Genomic DNA, 6,536 nt, shown 5'->3' with positions numbered 1-6,536 from the left:
AGTTCAAGGCCAGCCTGGTCTACAGAGCTAGTTCTAGGACAGCCAGGGCTGTTTGTTACAGAGAAACCTTGCCTCAAAAAACAAAACAAAACAAAACAAACCCAAACCCAACAACAACAAAACTCAATCAAACAAAAAAGCAAGCAAAAACACAAATCAAAACAAGAATAAAGGGACACATAGCCTTTCCTCTCCTTGGAAGGTACAGTGATCTCAGTTCTCGGCCTCCTGGTTCAGGTAGGATAGACCTCACCCATAACTAGTAGTTTTGTAGTTTCCAGGCTGGGACCTAACCAAAAATCCTGGCCAGAGTCCTTCCTCCCCTCACCTCATGAATGAACTCACTGTACAGATGAGTTTCATCAATGGACAGCATGCACAGGCTTTTCTTTTTTTTTTTTTTAAAGATTTATTTATATGGCTGGGGATTTAGCTCAGTGGTAGAGCGCTTACCTAGGAAGCGCAAGGCCCTGGGTTCGGTCCCCAGCTCCGGAAAAAAAAAAAAAATTTATTTATTTAATATATATAAGTACACTGTAGCTGTCTTCATATACACCAGAAGAGGGCATCGGATCTCTTTACAGATGGTTGTGAGCCACCATGTGGTTGCTGGGATTTGAACTCATGACCTCTGGAAGAGCAGTCGGGTGCTCTTTTTTTTTTTTTTTTTAATTTTTTATTTTGTTTTTGTTTTTTAGTTTATAAAGACTTATCCCTTTATTATATATAAGTACATTGTAGCTGTCTTCAGACACACCAGAAGAGGGTATCGGATCTCTTTACAGATGGTTGTGAGCTATCATGTGGTTGCTGGGAATTGAACTCAGGACGTCTGGAAGAGCAGTCGGGTACTCTTAACCGCTGAGCCATCTCTCCAGCCCCTGCACAGGCTTTTCTTAGAGAGCAGAAAGGACTCCCATCCACCTCTACATCTCTGGCGTCTTCCTCTTTGGATCTGATCAACTGTGGATCAAAATACTCTGAAAAACAAAATTTGCATCTGTATTAAACTTACTTATTTTTTGGCTCATTATTGTCCAGAATATACAGTCTAACTACTCTATACAGCATTTGCTTTGTATTAAGAATTATTTGTACATGTTACTTTTCTGTTGTTGCAATAAAATATCATAACCAAGGCAACTTACAGAAGGAAAGGTTCCAGAGGGCCAAGAACCCATCACTAGAGCTAGAGAGATAGCTCAGTTCAGAGCACACAGAGGACTGGAATTTCCCAACAACTACATGTTGACTCTTGACCCTCTGTACTCCAGTTTCAGGTAATCTGAGGCCCTATTCTTGCCTCCTCAGACATTGCATGCATAGGATACAGTTACATATGATACGTGCAGGCAAAACATAGAATAAAATTAATAGATCCTTTTAAAAGAAGAGACTCCATCAACACCACAGTGGGGAAGCATGGAAGCGGGCAGCCATGGTGACCGGAGCTGAGACCTGAGACCTGAGAGTTCACACCTGAAGGCACAAACTGGAGGCAGAGAAAGCAAAGTGGGAATAGTCAGAGGCTTTGATGGGCTCAGAGCCCACCTCTGGTGACGAACTTCCTCCAGCAAGGCCACGCCCCCTAATCCTTCCCAAACAGTCACTTAATCAGGACCCAAGTACTCAATGAAGGGGTTATAGGAACATCTCATTCAAACCACCGCAGTAAGTAATCTAGAGATGATTCAAAGTGTATGGGAGGGTACGGGAGGTCTTATAACTAATTCAAAGCATTTTCTAAAAGGTATTTGAGAGCATTTGTAGAGTTTGGGGTTCATGAGGGTCCTGGAACAAGACCCCTGTGCAGATTGAGGGGTAGTTGGACTCATGTTTTCGTGTTATTGATATCTGGGAAACAGTCAGTAGGCACCTGCTGTGAGCCTAGCTATTGTGAAAGAACTCCCAGCTCAGACTCTGGCTTTTACCTACAGCTATCATCATTAAAGTACACCCAAGAAAGTAAAGGTCCCACAATGAAGGTACTATATCTTACCAAGTTCTTTTGAGGATAAACTGTAGACCTGTTATGCGACTTTCTGGGGAGACTAGAACAATCGTCTGTTTGTTCCAGATAGGTCGCCAAGGACAGAGCAAAGAAATGATTCCGCAAGAGTCTGGCTGAGTGAAGCAGTGAGATTTATGGAGTCACAGTGGTGTGGATGGCAGTTTACTTAGAGCAGGATGGATGACTCCAAGGCAGCTGTACCTCCAAATGTCCCCCCATCCCCGCCCCCCGGGATGACTCATAACTTGTAGGCAGTTCCACAGTAGGCTCTTCTCCTCAGCAATTGTTACTGCTTGTACTACTGTGGGTGGGTGGGTACGCTGGGGGTGGATGTTTCAGGAGCTTTCTAAGACTTGTAAATTGTGTTTACTTCCTGGGTCTTATAAATTGTCTTCCTCCCCACTGCAGGAAGGAATGTTTCACTTCAGAGGAAACCACAGCTCAGCAACAGACTGTGAAAATGTACAAAGCCGGAGGAGGCAACAGCTTGTTTGTGTAGGTTCCACAGTAACCAGAGAACGTCCTGTCAGTTCACAAAGGTCTCTGCTGTGAGAGAGTAAAGCAGCCTGTGAAGTTCACAAGTATGTGACCTTGGATCTGAAATCAGTTCTCCTTCACTGACACTCATTCTGCTAGATAGCCTCTTTTCCATCCATCACCCACTGAGTCCACTGCCAGAGAAAGTCCACCCCTGATGACGATAAAGTTGCAAAAAAAACCAGACCAAAACAAAACAAACAACACCCCCCCCCATGAAACCAAGCCAAACCAACCAAACCAAAAAAAAAAAAAAAATCACAAAACCCAAAACAGACCAACAACATAAACCCCCTGTGTACACCACTATTGGCAACGACATGATGTCTTAGAATTGCTCAGGTTTGGATGCTAGCTCACATCTGCTAGCAAAACATAGGATGCAGTTTTCGTCAGAGGATCAAGGGGATCGGGGGCACAGCAGTGACAGTTCTACTGGACATTCCCAGCCCTGGACTTTCCTCGGATGGCTCCAAGGCCAGATTCCGCACAGTTCTGTTCACCTTAGTCTCTCCCTTTCCTCTCCCCACATTCTATCCTTAGTATCTTTCGTGACAGAGAGTCCCATGTATTCTAGGCTATAAACTCAGGATCAGGTAAGGCTGATGTGGCCCTCGGCCTCCGTCTTATAAGTGACGGGAATACGGGTGCGCCATCACCACGTTCTTGAATTTTCACTTTAAAAAATACAGTCATGGGCTGGAGAGATGACTCAGTGGTTAAGAGCACTGACTGCTCTTCTAGAGGTCCTGAGTTCAATTCCCACCAACCACTTGGTGGTTCACAACCATCTGTAATGGGGCTGATGCCCTCTTCTGGTGTGTCTGAAGACAGATACAGTGTACTTATATAAAACAAATAAATAAATCTTTTTTAAAAATTAAAAAAAAATACAGTCATAACCCACGCGTAGCAGCACATGCCTGTAATTTCAGCCCTTGGGAAACTGAAACAAAATGATTGTTTTGTGATCAAGGTCAGCCCGGGCTACAACACACAGCCCTGTCCTGTTCCTATGACTACATTAAGCAGGCATGGTGGTAATGCTTGAAATCTCAGCATTCCAGAGGTGGAGGCAAAGGAATCAGAAGATCCAAGTCATTGTCAGTCAAGTAAATACTCAGTGGGAGGCCAGCCTGGGCTATGGAAATCTTCAGAGAAAGGGATGAGGGGCTTAGAGGAGGAAGAAGAAAGGAGTCTTCTACTCCACTCACAGCTTGAAGCTCTGCTTAGACAACTGTGTTTCTAGACTGGAATACTTCCTCTCTGGCTCAAGGCCCCACCTTCTGGCCTCGGGCTCCATTCCTCTTAGTCATGCATCCTCTGGTTTTAGTTTTAGTTTTTTCCCCTTTCTAACAGTGCATCTGATATTTACAACAGTGCAGTTTCATCTGTTTCTTGCTAGTAAAATTTGGGGGGCCCATTAGGCTTCTTTCCGTTTACCCAGCCTCTCAGTTCAAGCTGTTGGTGTTCCTGCTATAATAAAAAATCTGGGGTTGAGGTTGGGTGTGGTGATGCACAGCTTTAAACCCTGTACTCAGATCTCTGTGAGTTCAAGGCCAGCCTGGTGTACAGAGTGAGTTCCGTCTAGGACAACAGAGAAACTCTGTCTTGAAAAACAACATAAGCAAAATTTTTGTGTGTATGAGAATTAGGAATATTTATCATTAATTAAAAAAGATTTTATTTTTAAGTGTGTGTGTGTGTGTGTGTGTGTGTGTATGTGTGTGTATGCCTATCTGTCTATTTATCTGTATTTATTTATGTACACCACATAAGAATGTTTTCCTGAAGGAGACACAGGTGAGAGTATGTTTTGATATAGCAAACACGTGAAAAGACCCGAAATGAAGGAGTATAAATATGACCCCACAAATAGTAGGAGACGAGCACTGAGCATTGGTTTGCTCTGCCTCGCTATTCTTCTGCTGAAGACACACTGTATTGGTTCACCTTACATAGCGTTGTTGAGCTCTACTAGTGGTGACACCATAGAGACACTCGCCCAAGAACTGCTCAAGAGGTTCCTGCAGCAGCTTACCACGTCTGCAGTCTCTCCTCAGGCGGGTTGGCTAGCCTTACGGTTCCTTCAGGATTGAACTACAGCTGCCTGGTGTCTGCCTGCCTCGGGACTGGTCTGTAGCTGCTGAGTTGTATTTGGTGTTTGCTACAGGACTGAGCTGCTGAGAAAGCAGACTGAGCTTGCCCCTGAGCTTCTGAACTATTTCTGAACAGGTCCCCTTCCCCCACGTCCTAATAACTTTTCTCTTACACTACCTCTGCGGGGTGGTGGGCTAAGGAGAGGTTGAACCCTTATTAAGAGTGGGTTGCAAAAAATTTATACCTACATGGAGTCTCTTTGTTGTTTGGTTGTACACACCAGGCTAGTTGCCCCACAAGCTAAGAGACTCTCGTATCTCTGTCCCCCATCTTGCCACGGGGGTACTAGGATTACAGATGCATGCTATGTGGGTTTTGTGATTTGATCTCAGGTTTCAGGTTGATACATCTCCCCAGTCCCCCAGGACTTGTTTTTTAAATCTGGAAATTTTCTTTAAGAAGAGAATTGTGACTAAGATTTCAATTTATTTTTTTTTTCTTTCTTTCTTTCTTTTTTTTTTTTTTTTTTTTTTGGTTCTTTTTTTTCGGAGCTGGGGACCGAACCCAGGGCCTTGCACTTCCTAGGTAAGCGCTCTACCACTGAGCTAAATCCCCAGCCCCAAGATTTCAATTTCTTAATAGATAATATGGACTTTCTATTTCTCCACCTCTTAAGTTTTATCTTCTCAGAAACTGTCCATTTCATCTATATCGTGAGACAAGTAAATATGAAATGGTTCGTAATATTTTCAGTATCTGCTGTATCTGCAGGAATCTTGTCTCTCATAACTGATAGTCACTTTATTGCTGTCCTTAACATTATTGCTTTTGTGCTCAGAGGGGAACCCTAAACATGGCAGCTTCTCTGATTTGCTTGTGTGAGAATATTAGATTGCAAGGCTGTGGGATGTACTGCATAGATGCACATGAGAGTAAATGGAAAACCTAAATAGATGTTAACTTGGGCAGGTAAGGAATCGTGTCAACAATAAAACTAAAGAACGAGTGCTAGGAGACTGTGGTGGTCTTAATGAGAACAGCCCTCCTTGGCTCATACATTTGAATGCTTGGGTCCCAGCTGGTGGAACTGTTTGGGAAGGATTAGGAGGTGTGGCCTTGTTGAAGGAGGCATGTCACTGGGGGTGGGCTTTGAGGTTTCAAAAGCTCACACCATTTACAGTGAACTTATCCCCTCTCTGCCTCATCCTTGTAGGTCAGATGTAAGCTCTCAGCTACTGCTGCAGTGTTCTGCCTGCCTGCTGACTGCCATGCTCCCTACCAATGATGGTCAAGAATTCACTCATGGGCTGGAGAGACGGCTCAGTGGTTAAGAGCATTGACTGCTCTTCCAGAGGTCCTGAGTTCAAATCCCAGCAAACACATGGTGGCTCATAACCATCTGTAATGAGATCTGATGCCCTCTTCTGGTATCTGAAGACAGCTACAGTGTACTTCTATATAATAAATATAATAAATAAATCTTTTTAGGAATTCACTCACCCTTTGAAAATGCAAGCCCTAATAAAATCTCCCTCTAAGTTGCCTTGGTCATGGTGTCTATTCACTGCAACAAAAAAGTAACCAAGGCAGAGGGAATCTCAGTGATAGGAGATTTGCCCAGCTCATGAGGATCCAGGTTTTCATCCATAGCAATAAACAAACAAAGGTTAAAACACAGTAAATCCATGCATCAAGCTTGTGCTCACTGCTTATTGACAACCTTTCCTGTGCCATCATAGAAGAACCTGTCGGGAGGGGAGAGGATGAAGAAAGCAACTGGCCATAACTTTTTAGGATAATTTGGTGTTCATTTTATTATAGATCCTACAGCTTTAATTAAACCAAGACTAGAACAGAAAACAAACGGAACAAAAGCCAGCCGGTGACC

Source organism: Rattus norvegicus, chromosome 4 (genome assembly GCF_036323735.1).
Source record: "Rattus norvegicus strain BN/NHsdMcwi chromosome 4, GRCr8, whole genome shotgun sequence".
NCBI classification, from domain to species: domain Eukaryota; kingdom Metazoa; phylum Chordata; class Mammalia; order Rodentia; family Muridae; genus Rattus; species Rattus norvegicus.
Note: the sequence above shows the minus strand (reverse complement) of the source record.